Source organism: Stegostoma tigrinum, chromosome 14 (genome assembly GCF_030684315.1).
Source record: "Stegostoma tigrinum isolate sSteTig4 chromosome 14, sSteTig4.hap1, whole genome shotgun sequence".
Classification (NCBI taxonomy): Eukaryota; Metazoa; Chordata; class Chondrichthyes; order Orectolobiformes; family Stegostomatidae; genus Stegostoma; species Stegostoma tigrinum.
In genome coordinates, this window is record NC_081367.1 from 19,621,908 (window position 1) to 19,642,329 (window position 20,422).

At 42.0% G+C, this 20,422-nt stretch overlaps 1 protein-coding gene across 8 annotated transcripts in view; it reads right to left on the reverse strand.

The window, feature by feature from the left end:
- cab39 (calcium binding protein 39) overlaps positions 1-20,422 on the reverse strand; it is a 69,175-nt gene that overhangs the window by 38,411 nt on the left and 10,342 nt on the right. For 4 of the 8 annotated variants that reach the window (XM_048541599.2, XM_048541593.2, XM_048541597.2 and 1 more), the window contains one exon: positions 15,187-15,337. The exons of 2 other annotated variants lie outside the window; for them this stretch is intronic. The gene's annotated coding sequence lies outside the window, so the exon portion shown is untranslated. Of the gene's footprint in view, positions 1-15,186; positions 15,354-20,422 lie in introns of all 8 variants that reach the window. 2 more of the 8 variants (XM_048541600.2, XM_048541594.2) reach the window with 1 other exon arrangement.

Sequence of the window (20,422 nt, forward strand, 5' to 3'; positions counted from 1 at the left end):
AATTAGCTGCTATATCAGGCACTCAACATGGCTATCTCCAAAATGTTATCATCTGTAATTTAGCTGGATGGTTACCTAGTTTGCATGAGGTCCCTTTTCATTGAATTTATCTGGAACAAGTCAGAACAAGTCAAGAAAATTTCCACTTCTCAGAATCTTATGGAAGACTCTGATAACAAATGTATCTTACTTAATTACCCTGGGACAAGTTGACATGACAGAAAGTATGTTCACAGAAGTTTTCCCCATCCTGAAGCGTGAAACCATAATTCAAAGCCATGTTAATTTTTAAAAAAAATTAAGTAGGTGTTCTGCTGATGTTAAGCATCAGTTTTAAAATTCCCTCAACAGTAACAGGAAATACTAAGAAAGGAAGGGTTTCACAGTAGGAAGTCACATACTGGGAGTAGCTCCTCAAAGTTAAATGGGGAAGACGACTGCTCGCCTAACAGTCTCAGATTAACTTGGTTTTAATCTTCCTTATATTTGACTGCCCATCTTTACATATTCCATTTACCACCTCCTTAATTCAGGAGAGATTAGCGAGATCCAAACAAACGTTCATCCTGAAACTAATCACACATGTTCCTGATAAAAACAACAATATCAAATTTCCAGTCAGATGCTTGGCAAACTTCAAGCAAATTCACTAGCATCAGCTTTTAATTTTCAAATGGATCAAACTTGGATTGAGCAATCCAGATTCAAGTGATTAAATTGCCTTTCCAAATAATTTTGAACCCTACCTCACAAACCAACATAAAGAAACTTATAACAATGAAAAACAATTACCAACGCAAAATATTTAAGAAAATTAAGATGTGAGAATCAAGTTAATTCACAATGTTTAAGTAATATTAGCCAATAAATGAAGAGATAGAACATAGAACATAGAACATAGAACAGTACAGCACAGAACAGGCCCTTCAGCCCACAATGTTGTGCCGACCATTGATCCTCATGGATGCACCCTCAAATTTCTGTGACCATATGCATGTCCAGCAGTCTCTTAAATGACCCCAATGACCTTGCTTCCACAACTGCTGCTGGCAACGCATTCCATGCTCTCACAACTCTCTGCGTAAAGAACCTGCCTCTGACATCCCCTCTATACTTTCCACCAACCAGCTTAAAACTATGACCCCTCGTGCTAGCCATTTCTGCCCTGGGAAATAGTCTCTGGCTATCGACTCTATCTATGCCTCTCATTATCTTGTATACCTCAATTAGGTCCCCTCTCCTCCTCCTTTTCTCCAATGAAAAGAGACCGAGCTCAGTCAACCTCTCTTCATAAGATAAGCCCTCCAGTCCAGGCAGCATCCTGGTAAACCTCCTCTGAACCCTCTCCAAAGCATCCACATCTTTCCTATAATAGGGCGCCCAGAACTGGACGCAGTATTCCAAGTGCGGTCTAACCAAAGTTTTATAGAGCTGCAACAAGATCTCACGACTCTTAAACTCAATCCCCCTGTTAATGAAAGCCAAAACACCATATGCTTTCTTAACAACCCTGTCCACTTGGGTGGCCATTTTAAGGGATCTATGTATCTGCACACCAAGATCCCTCTGTTCCTCCACGCTGCCAAGAATCCTATCCTTAATCCTGTACTCAGCTTTCAAATTCGACCTTCCAAAATGCATCACCTCGCATTTATCCAGGTTGAACTCCATCTGCCACCTCTCAGCCCATCTCTGCATCCTGTCAATGTCCCGCTGCAGCCTACAACAGCCCTCTACACTGTCAACGACACCTCCGACCTTTGTGTCGTCTGCAAACTTGCTGACCCATCCTTCAATTCCCTCGTCCAAGTCATTAATAAAAATTACAAACAGTAGAGGCCCAAGGACAGAGCCCTGTGGAACCCCACTCACCACTGACTTCCAGACAGAATATTTTCCTTCTACTACCACTCGCTGTCTTCTGTTGGCCAGCCAATTCTGTATCCAAGCAGCTAAGTTCCCCTGTATCCCATTCCTCCTGACCTTCTGAATGAGCCTTCCATGGGGAACCTTATCAAATGCCTTACTGAAGTCCATATACACCACATCCACAGCTTGACCCTCATCAACCTTACTAGTCACATCCTCAAAAAACTCGATAAGGTTTGTAAGGCATGACCTACCCCTCACAAAGCCGTGTTGACTGTATTTGATCAAGCCATGCTCTTCCAGATGGTCATAAATCTTATCCCTCAGAATCCTTTCTAACACCTTGCAGACGACAGACGTGAGACTTACCGGTCTATAATTGCCGGGGATTTCCCTATTTCCTTTCTTGAAGAGAGGAATTACATTTGCCTCTCTCCAGTCCTCAGGTACGACTCCGGTGGAGAGCGAGGATGCAAAGATCTTCGCAAGTGGCGAAGCAATTGCATTTCTCGCTTCCCAAAGCAGCCGAGGACAAATCTGATCCGGGCCTGGCGACTTGTCAATCTTAATGTTTGACAAAATTTTCAGTACATCAGCTTCCTCTATCTCTATCCATTCCAGCATGCACACCTGCTCTTCAAAGGTTTCATTCACTACACAGGTCGTTTCTTTCGTAAAGACAGAAGCAAAAAACTCATTTAGGGCTTCCCCTACCTCCTCAGGCTCCACACACAAGTTCCCTATGCTATCCCTGATCGGCCCTACTCTTTCTTTGACCATTCTCTTATTCCTCACGTAAGTGTAAAATGCCTTTGTGTTTTCCCGGATTCCTTCTGCCAAGCCTTTCTCGTGCCCCCTCCTGGCTCTCCTCAGACCATTTTTGAGCTCCTTCCTTGCCTGCATGTAATCCTCTCTAGCTGAACTTGACCCTAGCTTCCTCCACCTTATGTAAGCTACCTTCTTCCTTTTCACTAGAAGCTCCACCGCTCTCGTCATCCAAGGTTCCTTTATCTTACCCCGTCTTGCCTGTCACAGAGGGACATATTTACTCATCTGTTTCAAAAGATTGCATTTTTTTAAATAAGTAACTTGAAAAGAAAAGCAGCTTTAACTCCTTTATCTTTGGTTATTTTTGCGCGTTCAAAAACCTAAAAGATTATGTTTTTTAAAAGACTGCCAGCATTCTGGGTCTTAAAATTTTCAATAAAGTATTCATTCAAAATCAATGTACATCTACCAAATAACTGAAGGGCATTAGATATAATTAAGATTAAATGTATGCAATCTGGATGTTTTGAGCAGGTTATCAAACAATGTTGACATCATGCAAACTAAATTCTTATGAGAAAACCAGAAGCATTTTGTGTCAAAAATATAATATTTAGCCAATTAGACTAATGTGCTGGTGATAATTTTTCTGCTACATTAAAAAGTAGTTACTACACTTTAAAACAATTTAACTGGTTGTAAAGTACTTTGAAACATTAGAAAGTTCTAAAAAGTGCTTTATAAAACAAGTCATCCTTTTTTCTGTAATAAGTCAAAAATGTAAGCTGTTTTTACAGTAATGTCTTTTTTCATAAAAGAAAGTGGATATTTCAAGAGAGGGGGATAATATCCAATAGATGGAAATTTGGGACACTTAACTTGGGATAATGAAGCAGCCAAGATGAATTTTGAGCAAATTGAAAGTTTGTGGAAGAATCAATTTTAGATCACCATGAAGCACTGTAGCAGTCATGGCAAGAGGCAGTAAAATCTAGAGGTAAAAATACAACATAGGCTTAAATTTGAGATAAACTGAAATACGTATGTAACTAAGAGGTAATTCAGCCTCCATTCTGACATTAATCAAGGGAAATACATGATTTAAAAACAGTGCAGACTAAAATACAGAAGTTGCCATATTTACTCTCGTTACTCAGCGCACACAATTCGTGTTTTGTTTGTAAAGTTTTCACATTCAACTCAAACATGAATAAAGCCAGATTTGACCACTGGGGAATCTACAGTTAAGGAAGTGACTAAATCCAATAAGTGCAATGAAAAGTTTCCCTCCATCAACAAGTCACAATTATCCATGCATCTCACAGTACACTGGCATTTGGGAAGTTATAGCTCCTATCTATCTACTGCAATCAAATTTAGTTGAGAACCTTTCAGAGTACAGTTTACATAAAAAAATGAATTTGAACTTGGAATTCGAAATATGAAACCCTACAGATTAACGTAATGATTTATAGCACTTCAGTTAATCACCACACAACTTTGAGGAAGCCAAGAATGCAGATGGGATTTCACTTGTTTCTAGATTTAATTAGTATGTGTGAAAATTAAACAGAAGCCAATATGATGTCTGTATAAGATGAACGTCCAGCCAGTTTATCACCATCTTCGGCAGCTCCACAGTGTCATGCATGACTTGCTTCTATGCTCTATGGGATCAATGCTGTGGTGCGAAACAGCTCAATCCTGAAGTCACAGGCTCCTTTTCTTTAATTCATTAACAGGATGAAGGTGTCGCTGGCTAGGCAGCATTTATTGTCCATCCCGAATTGCCAGAGGGCAGTTGAGAGTCAACCACGTTGCTGTGGGTCTGGAGTCATATGTAGGTAAGAATGGCACTTTCCTTCCCTGAAGGATATTTGCTACAACAGGGGCGGTGATGTTTGACGCGGTGGGTGGGTAGGTGGGCTGCTCTGGATTCCGAGCACACTTTCCATTTTGTGTGTTAGGCCTCCACATGGTGATGTGTGAAGTGGTTGGCATATTCACAGATGTTTCTTCTCCAGTTTGTGCATTCAAACACAAGCAATTGTCATGTTTCAGTGGGGGGTGTTGCATTTGTTTAGAGGGGTATTTAACAGCATCCTTACAGTGTCGTCATTTCTGCCCTCGTGATCACTCACCATTGCAGTACTTCGAGTAGAGCGCTTGTTTACTTGTGTCAGACCATTTGAACAGTGTAGCCTACTGGTCAGAGCTGATCACATGTGAGCAGTGCCTTGACTCTGGGGATATTGACCTTGAATGAATGAGCATGTTGGCATGCCTATCCAGGTGGTGGATTTGCAGGATTTTGTGAAGGGGTGCATTGGTAATAGCTCTCCAGGCATTTACGGCGTCTGCTTTACATAGATCATTTTTCTTACACACACAGGAGACTGGAGACTGCAACTACCCTTTAGACCATGAATTTGGCGATGGATTTGAGGTCTCAGACTTTGAATGCTCTCTTCCTCAGGTGTCCGAAGGCTACAAAGGCACTCTGGAGTCGATGTTGAATTTCATCCTCAACGTCCGCTCACGACCAAGCGCGGACTCCTGAGATGTGAGAAATTATCGACATTAAGGCATATGCCGTGGATTTGTGGTTGAGGCAGTGTCATTTTTATATAAAATTTGTAAAACCAGCAGTTTTATGTGGTCTTCCAGCAACAAGTAGTGGATACAATTGATAGACTGAAGAACAGAATGTCAAGACAAATATCTACAATCTTGGTTCAGAGGTAGTAGGAACTGCAGATGCTGGAGAATCTGAGAGATAGTGTAGAGCTGGATGAAGACAGCAGGCCAAGCAACATCAGAGGAGCAGGAAGGCTGATGTTTTGGGCCTAGAACTTTCTCCAGAAAATTTTCTGAAGAAGGGTCTAGGCCCGAAACATCAGCTTTCCTGCTCCTCTGATGCTGTTTGGCCTGCTGCGTTCATCCAGCTCTACAACTTGTTATCTACAATCTTGGTATATATCTTTGGAAAATATGGTCAATGTTTGGTATCACAATGTATGCATGGAAGGCAACAACTAACAAACAGTCAGAAGCATTTGTCCTAATACTTCATCACAAACTCCATTTTAAAAAATCTTCCCTGGCAGGAATATTCCCACTATATTGTAACAAATACATGTTTTACTGGCTTTCCAGCACTCAGCGGCATTACAAAATTTCAAGCATGTATTTATCAACAGACTGACCCAAATGCTTGGTTATTCTGATGAAAACATTTTTTAAAAATTGACTCAAGTACAAGTCTATCAATGCTGGTTGAACCAAAATTATTGATCCTTGGCAGAAGTAATCAAGAACCGAAAAGAATGGAACTTAATGACTTAACTGGTCATGGGTGACACAGCATTTCCTAGGCGGACAATCATACTCATTGGGTAGGTGGGTCCTTGTGCAGCCGATGACCCCAATCTTAGACCTACATTTCGGCATTTCTGGCAGGTGGAAGTGGCCCTTTACCTTAAGGTCATGGCATTTGTTTCTCCAGTTCCTTTCCATATTTCCTCTTGCTACTAGTGCTTTCAAAGAATCATAGAAGCCCCAGAGTGCGGAAATAAGCCATTCAGCATATCAAGACTGCACCAACTCTCTGAAGAGCATCCCAAATGTCCACCCTATCCCTCTAACTCCCACGGCAAATCCACATAGCCTGCTTATTCCCAAACTCTACTGCATAATTTTGCATGGCCTAGCAACCTAACCTGCACATCTTTGGGCAGTGGGAGGAAAGAGTGGTCGGGGGAAACCCACGCAGACATAGGGATAACATGCAAATTCCAGTCACCCAAGGGTGGAATCAAACCTGGGTCGCAAGTACTTAGAGGAAGCAAGCTAACTGCTGTGCCACCGTGCTGCCCTTGTGTCTCTTCACAGAGGAGTCTACTTCAATTCAGTTTCTTCTGAATAGGATGTTTTTATGCATTAACCACATGGTCAGTCTAGCACAGCTGGTTTTAGATGATCACAGCCTCAACACTGGCACTATTAGCTGCTTCAAGGTCACCTAGTACGACCAGTGTCCGAGGCAACGACAGAATCCATCTCAATTAGTACTGATCGTACTTCAAGGGTCTTGACAGGATACCTGCATGTAGTCTAGGTTTTGAAGCCATGTGAAGAATCGGAAGGATGTGCAAGGATCTTGATATCAGCACAAATGACACAGTCGAAGAATCTCATCTCTAGGTGTCCGAAGGCAGAGCATGCAGATTGGATGAACACTGAATCTTTGAGAGGTAGCTTCCCAGGTAAGGGAATTTTCCACATTTAGTCAACTTTAATGATGGGGTGAACTGGAACCTGACCGGGGTCGGGTTGGTAAGGGATTTGAGTCAAGGTCGAGGCCAAGACCAATTCTTCAATATGCTTCCATGAAGGCATTAAGTTCTTTTTTGAGAGAGCAGAGATAAGGAACATCCTGTAGACAATGTCCACATTGCTGGGAAGCTTGTCCTTGACAAGAATAATGGTGCGTTGATGATGCATCCCTGCTTATCCCATCTTGAAACTCAAAGGATTGTCATACTGTCATCAGTGAGGACTGTTGCTGACACAGTCACAGAGGAAACGGGGGACGATGATGGATTTTACTGGACACAGCACTACCTGTTGGAGTGAAATACCTTGGTCAGATTGATGAAGATCACGTAGTGGAAGCTGCTGAGCAGCAAAAATAACATTCATAGTTCCACAGTTTGATTAGAAGCTGCACTTGCTTTCGTGAAGCATTTCCTCAGAGACTGGAAGGCAGAGCCTAGTGGGGATTGAGGTGATGATCTTCCCCACAATGGAGAATACTGAGGCTTCTCAGCAGACTGTGGGAGCTAGCAATCTCCTTAGTCTCCATTTAAGGAGTACTGCAGAAGTCAAATACTTAAAATCATAAACACAGGTTTACGCATTAAATGCAATTTATAGTGCCATGTGGTCAGGATAGTTCAAGAGGTGGAGACATGCACTCCCTTCTCCACGACTACACAGTATCAGCAGTGCGTACCTTCTATAAGAAACATTGCTATAAGGCTCCTTCAACAGCACCTTAACCTGTGACCTCTTGCACCAAAACAGCAGAGCAGCAGATGCATGGAAACACCACCCACCTGTAAAATCTCCAAGCCACAGACTGCTCAGACTTAGAAACATAACCACCATTCCTTCACTGTTACTGGGTCAAAATTCTGCAAACTCCCTTCCCAACAGCATTGTTGACACGCTTAGACCTCAAGATCGCAGTAGTTCTTAAACAAATTAAAAACAAATCAGGCAAGTTATAACAAGTCCTCTGCAAAGGGACTATCAGGTTCATTAAATAGAAGGAGATTGATTTAGAATAGTCCAAGACAAATATAATATTATGCGTAGCAACTAACTGCTGGAATTCAGTTTATCCAAGTATTTCCTTATACGCTGTGTTCTCTGTCAGACTGTTCCGAATCATTCGCAATGACAGCAAGCGGAGACATTTCCCTGTGCTTTCATCCTCACTGACCACCCAAAATTTTAAAGCCGCTTTGAAATTTAATGGATTTCCTACAAAAAGCTCAACATCCTCAGATATTAAACACAGAACATAGAAGACAAAATTTGTACAGGAGATTGGTTCACTCAAGGGGTGTGGATGGTGCTGGCTGCATCAGCATTTTTACCCATCCCTCATCGCCCAAGAATGTGGCACTAAGCTGCCTCTTGAACCACTGCAGTCCATTTAGTGCACCCACCGTGCTGTTAGGGTGTTCCAGGATTTTGACTCAGCAACACCAAAGGAACGACCATTCATTTCTAAATCAGGATAGTCAGTAGCTTAGAGGGGACTTTGAAAGGGTCAGTCTTCCCACGAATTTATTGTTCTTGTCCTTTTGGAAGGTAGTCGTCATGGGTTTGAAAAATGCTGTCTCAGGAACCCTGGAGAATTTCAAAATACTGCAATATACGGGAACCGTTAAGGATGAAATATACAGCATGCAAAATAAACTTTTAAAAAGCAGTTTATGAATTGATCCAAATGAAATAAGTTTGAACAATCATAAGGAGATCGTAGGAACTGCCAATGCTGGAGTCTGAGACAACAAGGTGTACAGCTGGATGAACACAGCTGCCAGGCAGTATCAGAGGAGCAGGAAAGCTGACGTTTTGGGTCTGGACCCTTCTTTAGAAATGGGGGAGGGGAAGGGGGCTTTGAAATAAAGAGAGGGGGAGAGGCAATGATAGAAGGTGGATAAAGGAGCAGATAGGTGAAAAGATGACAGGCAGGTCAAGGGGGCAGAGATGGAGCCAGTACAGGTAGGTGGGAGGAAAGATGGACAGGTGCAGGAGCAGGGGTGGGAGGGGAAATCAGGTCAGGGGTGGAGAGATTTTGAAGCTTGTGAAGTCCACATTGAGACCATTGGGCTGCAGGGCTCCCAAGCAGAATATGAGCAGCTGTTCGTCTAGCCTTCAGGTGACATCGCTGTGACACAGAGGTGGCCCAGGGTGGACATGTCGTCCAAGGAGTGGGAGGGGGGAGGTGGAGCTTAAGTGGCTCGCAACTGGAGGTGTTGTTGTTTGTCATGAACCGATCATAGGTGTTCCTCAAAGCAGTCTCCAAGCCTCTGCTTGGTTTCCCCAGTGTAGAGGAGGCTACATTGGTAACAGCTGATACAATGTACCAGATTAGCAAATGTGCAGGTGAACATCTGTTTAATGTGGATGGTTTTCTTGGGGCCTGGGATGGAGGTGAGGAGGGAGGTGTAGGGACAGATGTCACACTTCCTGCAGTTGCAGGCAAAAGTACCGAGCGTGGTGGGCATGTGGGGAGTGTGGAGCTGATAAAGGAGTCACTGAGAGAGCAGTCCCTCCGGAAGGCAGATAAGGGTGGGGAGGGAAATATATCCTTGGTAGTGAGGTCAGATTGCAGGTGGCAGAAGTGGCGGAGAATAATGTGTTGAATCTGGACATTGCTGGGGTGATACGTGAGGACAAGGGGAATTCTGTCTTTGTTGTTATTGCAGGGAGGGGGTGTGAATTCTGAGGTGCGGAAAACGCGAAAGATGCTGTTGAGGATGTTTTCGACCACTGTGTAGGGGAAATTGCAGTCCTTGAAAAACAAGGACAATCAAAACCTTCCTTAAGGCTCAGGTCTCCAACACAAAACAACTCGAACTTGTCCCAAGTCCCATGCAATCTCAGTCTCAAGGATGTGAAAATTATTCAGACGCAACATAATCCTCCCTTTCAAGGGATGAAAAATAACGATTGATGTGAACTTTAATGAGTAGATTTCTATCCCTGAGGATACCAACCCAGTCACCTTAAGCTTAGGCCATAGCATTTCTTTCTTCTATCTCAACCCATCAGATATATAAAAATCCAAAAGAAGTAAAACAAAGGACTGAAGATGCTGAAAATCTCAATCAGATACTTTTGCCTGCAACTGCAGGAAGTGTGACATCAATTGATGAAGTTCAATAGGTCTGGCAGTATCTGTGGGAAGAAACATATTGAGTTCAATAACCTTTCTTTCAGTAGCTAGGAAAAAGTGGTATAGATGCTGAAGACTGTAACGATAGGAATAGGGTCAAGGAGTAAGCAATATGCAGAGATGGAACCCGGAAGAAGGTTTGGCCAGATAAATGGATGAATAATGGAAGCCAGGAAGAAGGAAAAGCTGCTAACAGGGATCAGAACATACTCAAAATTGGTTGGCAGTGCTGAAAGCAGCCCACAAGATGACAGGGCCTGGGGTGTTGGGGTGGGTATAAGACACAGATGATATTCAAGTTATAAAATTATTGAACTCTATATAGAGTCTGAAGGACGCATGGTCACCAACAGGAAGATCAGATGCTGTTTTTCAGCTTGCACTCAGCCAGCTAAAGCACTGCAGTAGGCCCAAGATCATATACCAGTTCCGCAATGTTTTGTAATTCTGAGATTTTGCAACTTCTGGACTCCAGGGAGGACATGAAAGAGAGGAAAGGTTTCTGAAACAAAAAGTTCGAAACCTGGGTTTCTCCAACAATACCACTAACTCTTGTCCACTTTCTCCTCTCAGTCCCCACATTAGCTGACATTATTAATGGTTACTTCTTCTTAAGAGCTGTCTTTCCATACTTTGAAAACATCTCCTTGAAAATATATTGACCATTCTACCTTGCAAATTATTTCACATCCTAAACAAATTGCTGACTTCTAAGTGTGGCTTGGTTCTATTTTTGTCTATCTATGGCCACTGCACCTCCAGCAACAGTACTTTTACCACGTTAAATCATTAGGTCTGAAGTCCTAAGTATCTGTCCTATGCACCTAATCTACAGGAGGATGTTGGTGGTATCAGCCAAATACAACTGCAAGTTATGCATATTTGATACCCAGCTCTACCGCTCCACTAGCGTGTTGTTGGCTGTTAGATAGACAAAAGTGGAACCAAGCCACACTTGGAAATCAACAACAATGTGTTGTCTGTACTGTCAGCAAACTCATCTGATATCAGGTCCTGGGTGCATCATACCACTCTAAGAAAACCTTATGCAGACCATAACTGTTGCTTTCGGCTCTAGTACAAAATGTATACTGCACACTCAGATTCTTTCCATATGCCTTCCCTTGGCCACTGTTTCTAACTAGTGTCGGCAACATCTGCACCTTCCCTGATCTAGAGCTTAGCTTTTAATCCTACATCCTTTCCATTAAAAAGATAATCTATTTCTATCTCCACAATAGCACTCACATACTCCTGATGAGAACTTCATACATGCCTTTGTCAACTTCAAATGCAACTATCCCAGTGATTTCCTACCAATTTGCCATTTTCAGTAAACTTCTGCTCATCCAAAGTTCCCACAGTTAAAGATCATTAGGGTCAGGGTAAAAGATGTCAGTTTCCATCCTCCAATGCCTCCAAAACAAAGCTCTCATCACCATGTCTCAACTCCTTTGTGGTTTAATCCATCCTAAAAAAACAAACCTCTAGGGTACCTCGATAATAAAGTGTGAAGCTGGATGAACACAGCAGGCCAAGCAGCATCTCAGGAGCACAAATTGGCCTGCTGTGTTCATCCAGCTCCACACCTTATTACCTTGGATTCTCCAGCATCCGCAGTTCCCATTATCTCTCAGGTACCTCATTCCTTTTCCTTTATTCATTCACCGGATGAGGAAGTAATGGCTGGGCTGCATTTATTGCCCACCCTAATTTCCCAGAGGGCAGTTAAAAGTCAATCACATTGCTGTGGGTCTGGAGTCTCACATAGGCCAGACTAAGCAAGGCAGTTTCCTCCCCTAAATGACATTCATGAACCGGATGGGTTTTTCCAACAATCAACAGATTGGTTATCATTAGACACTTAATTCCAAATTTTGTGTTTTAAAAAAATTGCCATGGTGGAATTTCGAACCCAGGATCCCCAAACATTATTTGGATCTCTGGACTTACAGTCCAGCAATAATATCACTGAGCCACCATCTTCTAACTGACAGCTCTGCCTGTAGCTACCTAGGTCAAAAATCACAACACACTAGGTTATAGTCCAACAGGTTTTTTTGAAGAGACCTGAAGGAGCAAGACTCTGAAAGCCTGTGTCTTCAAATACACCCATTGGACTACAACCTGGTGTCTTGTGATTTTTGACCTTGTCCAACATCAGCACATCTGCATCATTGCGGCTACCTAGTCTCCCAACTTCTGTTATTCAAGTATTTGCCTCTTCTCATTTAAAACCATACTTAAAACGCATTTCTGTGACCAAGTTTTTAGTCATCCCTCGTAATATTTCCTCCTTTCACTCCATAATTGATTTTTTTGTCTGACTACAACACTGGTTGTGTTAAAAGACACCAAATACATTCAAATTGTTGCAAGCACATATCTAGACTTGCATTAGTATCCACTTATAATACAAGACATTCTTCTTACAAACTGCTTTCACTGAATATATATACATAATATAGCAATCCAAAATTTGGTGTTGGTTGAGCAGACATCGCCTCCCTAATTTTTCTTTCGAAGTATTTGATTTACAGACATACATTGTGAACATACTTACGTGTCTGAACAAATCCAGCAATATAGTTATTGGATATAGGAATATGCCTGAGTTATTCTGCTGTTAGTTATCTATGGAGCAGTTCACAGCCAGAGCTCTCTAACTCCAACTGATAACAGCCACAGGAAAAGCACATCATTTAGCAAATGGACAGCAAATACACACCCAACACTTTGCAGCTCAAGATTAACCTAATTCCAACACATTCCACACTAACAAAATGGCCTGAAAGAGCAGCAATAGACAACTGAGTAAATCACAAAGCATATGCTTAAAAAAGGTAAAATGCTTGAAAAATAATTTTACAAAGATATGAACTATAATATCTACAATTATATTTTCCTATATGCAGACAGAATTACCATTCTTTTAAGTGCCTTATTCTTGAACACAAATTTAACATTTCACAACAGACATCCATTATCATTGCCAAGAAGAATCATCAATTTCAGTCACTAGATTCACAACACTCAAAACTGAAGTTCAGATAAGCACAGAGTTATCCCAAGTTATACAACTGGACAGAGATACATAGTGAAAGTGGGAGAGCAAGTTGTAAGACTACTAGACACAGGCAGAGAAGTATGCCATTCAGCCACTGGGTTTGCTCTAACATTCATGGCTGTTCTAATAACCTCCAACTCCGCTTTCTTGCCTTTTTCTCATAACCCTTGATTAACTTACTGATCAAAATCTGACTATTTCAGCTCTGCATATTCTTAATGACCCAGTCACTATAGGCACGAGGTAGAAAATAACTCAGGTTCACTACCCTCAATAAAAGAAATTTTTCCTAAATTCTGTCTTATTGATCCCTTAATGAGATTACATCCTCTAGTTCTAGATTCTCCCTCAAAGGGTAACAATCTTTCCGCATCTACTGTGTTAAGCCCCTAAGAATCTTACATGCTTCAAGATGATCAATCTAATCTACTCAACTCCTCCTCATAAGAAAATCCCTCCACATGGGATCACCTCATCAAATGTTCTCCAGACGGTTTCCAATATCAATATCTCTTTTCTGGGATGAGAGGAACAAAATTGTTCACAGATTTAGTCAGATCACAGCTGGGATACTTCGTGTAATTTTAGCAAGACCTTTGTGTTTTTACATATTGCTTCTTTGACATAAATGGCCAATATTCCTTTTGTCTTCCCTGTTATCACTGAATTTGGTTGCTACTTTTCTTTGTGGTTCACGCATGAGGACCGTCTGTGCTGCAACCTTCTGTAAACTTTCCCCCATTTAAAATATTGTGCTTTTCTATCTTTTCTGCCAAAGTACATTTGATCTATAATGCTACATAGAAATATTACAGAATAGTTTCACACTAAGCCACGTCAGGAATTATCAAAGCCAAAGAGCAAAGGTTTGAACAAACAGGTAGATTTTAAATTAGAAAAGCATGGTATAGAAGCAAAAAGTTTCAAGGAGTGAATTCAAATGTAGAATCTTTGTAGCCAAAGAAAGGCTTAAGGAACCAGAGTTGGAAGACTGCAGAACCCTCAAGCGGTTGCAGAACTGAATGAAGTTAGAGATGGGGAGAAGCAAAAGCTATTTAGGGATTTCAAAGCACCCCCGAGCTATCTCTGAACCTGGAACCATTGTAGGTCACTGTTGAGTGAACAGGACTTACAGTGAGGGAAGGCAGATAGTGGATGAATTCAAGGTTATCTAGGCTAGAAAGTGTACAGTCAGGAGAACATTCAAATAATCAAGCTTATAGATAATTAGGTAACTGACATAGCTAAGCAAGTATGCTGATGTAGCAGCCAAAATGGATAACATTAAGATGTGCAAGGCGGCTCTCATGGTAATGGGGTGGAAACCAAGGAAATGGCCTGTTTCAGCTTCAGATGACTGTCAAGGAGACATATGGTGTTGGTCATCAGGGAATGGAATGTATAGCACATACCAAAATCATGACTGTGGCCTCCCTAATACTAAGTTAAAAGCTCTTCCAGTACTGAATGTTGGATATGCAACAATGACAAATCAGTGGCCAAAGGCTAGACAGCACACCTTTTAATCAACAAACTAAAAAAGTTGGTATTTCACCTTTTGATTAACAAGTGACAAGCTTGAACCTCAACTAATTGGCTCTCATAGTGACAGGATGCCCTGAAGCATCTCTAGCAGGAGTGGATTAACTGTTCTATGCCAAATAGTAGTTGATACTGAATCTTTTGTACTGTTGGTTGATTTATAAAAGACTTACAGGATAGGGCAGTTTTAGGAGAGATTAGGCTTTTATTATTTTGTGAATGTAAAAGCTGATCGAGTCAAAATATTTGTTTTTCTTGCTTTTTTCACATTTAATAAAATTTGCTTCATGGATTATATTGTAAGCCATGTGCTTTGACAGTGTTCTTCTTCCTTTCACACCAAGAGGACATGACAGTAGTCATTTCATACTCATAAATACATTAGTTTGATAACAATTACATATGCAACTGTGTACAACTGTGCACATATAAAATTAAAGCTTTGGTTATATACAGCAAAACTCACCTGAAGGAATACTGAATAACAGAATCTCAAGCACAGGAAGCCATATATCCCTTTACACACATGCTGGCAGCTTGAAAGAGCTATTCAATCAATTCCACTCCCCTGCTTTTTCTGGACCGTCCCAATAGTGTTTCCATTTTCAAGTACACAACTAATAGGGAGAAAAACTTGAAAATCAAAAAGGAAAAAGTTGAAACAGATACCAGGTCATATTGAAATTTTTTTCCTTTGAAATTGGGAGAAATTTAATGCCTGCATTGTGTAAACAATAAGTGGTACTAACTGTATTACTGTTCAGCTTCACACTGCAATGTGCTTAATTTCATAGCCTGAAAACTGCAGCAGTTTGACTTTATATGAGACATGGAGCTGTATAATCAAAAGGCTTGCTTGGATAGAAACCAAACAGTGATATGGATGCTTACTCAGTCAAACTTTAGGCTGCTATTACTAACAATCATATTTTGAGGCTTGAAGTTTAGAATAGGCTTTGCCATAGGCCTACAACTACTTTTGGAGTGCACTTTATCAACTATGCAGCCAAAATAACTTTAGTACAAAAACTACAAGTTCAAAGTTTTCACTTTTTTTTAATCTTCTAAAATCAACCTAGAAAAGCAGAACACAAGCTGTGTCGTTTCGAAGTAATTCCTACTTTGTAATTTCCATAAAAACATTTACTTCTGCGGAAAAACAGCACCAACAAATATTCCAAACTGTTCACAGCTTTCCCTCAGTTTCCTGTTTGTCAGGTTTATCCCTTAAATTTCTGTTGCTTAAATCTACTTTCCAGCTTTGAGTCAATGAACAGTCTGCCTTTTGTGCCCCCATCTGAAACTCAGATCTGAACCTTCTGAGGGTGGCATGCTTTTCCATAACTTCAACAGTAACCTTCGTAAATCAGTTTAATATGTTAAAAATTAAATATATTCACTTTCACTTGATATTTTGTTCCAATCTCTGATCACAGAATGCACTGCATAGAATCATCAACGTGGCCAATACAGCATTCAGTCTGTTCCCGGTTCAATGTCTCAACGAATCTTCTACTGAATTATACATAGAATCAAACAGGAGATACCAAATCTCAACAGCATTCCCATTGCAGGTTCATCAGAAGAATACATCTAACCATCTGTAGGCTGCACTTGAACCAAAGGATAAAATAAATCCCAGTATTGTCGTGGAAAGCAAGAATATGCATGGAAAACAGACTTGGTACTAGATCTGTACAGTGAACTCTTGTTATTTAGGTGCACAAAATCAAATAATTCTGAGGCAAAGTATTACAGTCTGAGAGATGTAGCTCAGAAAATAACCCCAATCACTGATCAGGCAATTAAAGAGAGGAAAAAAAATGCACCTCAGCTGTTGAAGCCACTTGGAAAGAAGTGGTTTCCTATTGGTTTAGCTGTGGACTTTTACAGTTCCACCTTCACAACTACACTGACTAGGTTTGATAAAAAAAATTACTTTTGAACATTAGGAGTATCTTTTCAGTATGCAGTGAGGACACAAAGCATAACAGAACGACTGGTTAAAAATACTTCCTTCACCTAATTTCTCTACATTTTTAAAAAATCTTCACATAGGGAAATCAGTAGGCTGAAAACACTCTATAAAGATTTGCTGACAAACCTATAAAAGTCTGAAATTGGCAGAAGCACTTTTCTTCAGCTGGTGCCTTGATTCGTCTATGAATTTATATTTAAATACTTTATCAGCCCTTTACAGCAAACTGATGTACCAACCATACTGCTTTTCAGTTTAAATGGCAGATTGCAAATTTAGCAATTTTCAGATTGGCTTTTAGGTACTCAATGAGGAATATCAAAAAGAAACCATTCAGAAGAAAGATTCTCAAGTCATGACTCCTGCAATGTTAACATTTCCAAATGGGTATGATCCATCCTGGCCTCATTTCGAGTCCCAACCATCGAAGAAGCTGGACTTCTGCCAATTTGATTCAGTGCATATATTATACGAACAGCTGAGCACGTGTATATAGTAAATGAGGAGCCCCATCGTTCCAACATAAAACCTGTGTTCAAGATTGAGCTGAATCTTTGACCAAGTTCTTATAGTACAGTTATAACATTGGTTTCTACCCACCATCAAGGACAATTGTTCAAGTGTACATTTATAGCCCATCTCAGAGGGCAGTTAAAAAGCCAACCCCACTACGGTTGGTCTGAAGTCACATGTAGTCCAGACCAGGCAAGCATGGCAATTTCCTTCCGTAAAGGACATTAGTGAACCAGAAGGTCAGTAGATTAAGAGTCCAGTGAAAATAGCACTATGCCTTCACCTCCCCATAATGCCAACTGCTAATTAATTGGCTTATTGTTAATCAGAAAAGCCACAGTTGATAGCAAGAACTGCAGATTCTAGAGTCAGAGTTAGAGGCAGTACAGTGTGGAGGTGAAGGAACAAAGCAGGCCAGCCAGCAGAGCAGGAGAATTGACATTTGGGGTTGGGACCCTTCTTCAGAAATTCCAAAGAATTTCTAAATGAAAAATGAACTAAATCTGCTTGACAATGAGCAGGGTTGGGTTTTACCACATTACAGCCTTGACCAATACATAGGTAAGCTGAAAAGACTGAGGGTCAGGTGTGAAACAAAATGAAAGTATCAGTCCAATGCCTTCATATCCATGGACCAGTACAAAATTATGTTTAAGAAGTTTATGGCAACTGGAGGAAGAATCTCTGCTGGCTGAAGTCGTACCTTGACAAAAGAACCACTGCTGAAGTTACTAGGGGAAGCTCAAGGTAGTCACCTAGGTTAAACCATCACACAATTTCAAAGTTAAAAATCACATGACACCAGGTTACAGTCCAATGGGCTTGTTTGAAATCACAAGCTTTCGGAGCACTGCTCCTGCATCAGGCGCAGTGAGAGAGGGCACATAGACAGTTTATAGGCAGAACGATCAAAGGATCATACAACTGCTAGCAGTGGACTGAACAAAGTCATTGATAGAGAATTATTAGGAAGGAGATACAAGTTTCAATTGATTAAGATGCAAATTCCAGAACCTGTTTCGAGCCACTACCTGGAGGTAATTAAAGGTTTTATAAGCATCTACCTAACTTTCCAAACTTCAATCAGGCAGACATACAAAAAGAGACATCTCAGGTCAGACAGCAAATTGAAGGTGTGAGGCCTAATTCAGAATCTGCCTCCAAATCAGGAATTAGGCTGGTTTTATTCCAAAAGCAGGAATTTATAAAATGCCACATTGACTGACTGACTGTAAATTGTATGTTTTTTGGAACAAAATAGAATGTATCTGCAAATGGATAAACATCTTGGATGAAATGATTCACCCCTTAGATATATGCGTGAGCGAGACAGGGACAGCACATGAGCGCTGGAGAGCACGACAGGGAGAACACATGGGCACACGCAGGGGAGAGTGCGAGAGAGAGCGCGCGCGCGAGTGCGAGAGAGAGAGCGCGCGCGCGAGTGCGAGAGAGAGAGCGCGCGCGCGAGTGCGAGAGAGAGAGCGCGCGCGCGAGTGCGAGAGAGAGAGCGCGCGCGCGAGTGCGAGAGAGAGAGAGCGCGCGCGAGTGCGAGAGAGAGAGAGCGCGCGCGAGTGCGAGAGAGAGAGAGCGCGCGCGAGTGCGAGAGAGAGAGAGCGCGCGCGAGTGCGAGAGAGAGAGAGCGCGCGCGAGTGCGAGAGAGAGAGAGCGCGCGCGAGTGCGAGAGAGAGAGAGCGCGCGCGAGTGCGAGAGAGAGAGAGCGCGCGCGAGTGCGAGAGAGAGAGAGCGCGCGCGAGTGCGAGAGAGAGAGAGCGCGCGCGAGTGCGAGAGAGAGAGAGCGCGCGCGAGTGCGAGAGAGAGAGAGCGCGCGCGAGTGCGAGAGAGAGAGAGCGCGCGCGAGTGCGAGAGAGAGAGAGCGCGCGCGAGTGCGAGAGAGAGAGCGCGCGAGTGCGAGAGAGAGAGAGCGCGCGCGAGTGCGAGAGAGAGAGAGCGCGCGCGAGTGCGAGAGAGAGAGAGAGCGCGCGAGTGCGAGAGAGAGAGAGAGCGCGCGAGTGCGAGAGAGAGCGCGCGAGAATGTGCGTGAGAGAGAGAGAGAATCAGGGTGCCAGTGCGCAACAGCACATGCAGAAGAGTAAGAGCAGTGATGCTATCAAAGCAGGGCAGTAAGGAATATTTTACAGAGTAGTGTTGTGGGGTCACCTGTAGTGTGACATGAACCCAAGATCACGGTTGAGGCCGTCTTCATGGGTATGGGAATGGGATTTGCCTGTCAATATGATATTTCACTTTGTCCACGCCAGTCCAACAGCAGCACCTCCACATCACACAACTTTGATTATTTTCCCAAGGTCAAAAGCACAGGTGTCTTCTAACAAATTCAGTATTCAGTGCTACCAGCCATTCTTCATGAAGCAGGCAAAGCTCATGCAGCAAAAGAATCTAGTCTTGGACAAGTGACAAACCACACTTGTTCCATACAAGTGCCAGGCATTCACTATTGCCAAGCAGTGATCAGCTAACCATGTCCTCTTAACATTTATCATTGCCAAATCACTCAAGCACCGTGGGGCGGGGGTGACCATTTTCTAGCAACTTAACTGGACCAGCCACACCACTATTACGGCTAAAAGAACAGATCAGAAGGTGGGAATTCAACGGGGAGTTACTCACCTACTCAATTCAAAAGTTTTGTTCACCATCCAACAAGGCATAAGTGAGTGCAAGAGAATGCTATCCATTTGCTGGGATGTGTATAATTCCAAAAAAAAAACCAAGAAGCTTGACACCATCCAGGACAGAATTATCTGCTCGATCAGCATTTCATCATTAACTCCAATTTGCATTCCCGGCAGCAAACTGACTTAAAAATAGTCCAATTACCTTGACTGTATAACAATGCAATGCACAAATTGGATGCATTATATTCAGAGACACTAAAGTCATTTTGGAATATCCTCAGACAATGAAAGGCAACACTGTAATGCAAGTTTGTTTTTCACCTTCAGCACAGCATGACTACAGGGTGGGAACAATCTACAAGATATACTGCCGATGAGAACCAAGGCAAAAGGTACTTGTTAACACACCAACTTGGTTTTTCTCCAAGTCACAAAACATCATGACTTGGAAATATTCTTCACTGAACTGAAAATTCCTACCTAATAGCTTTGGAGAGAGAGAGAGAACTTGAAACACAAATCAACAACTGACCATCACCTTCAAAAGCTGAATGAAAATGGTCAAGAAACGC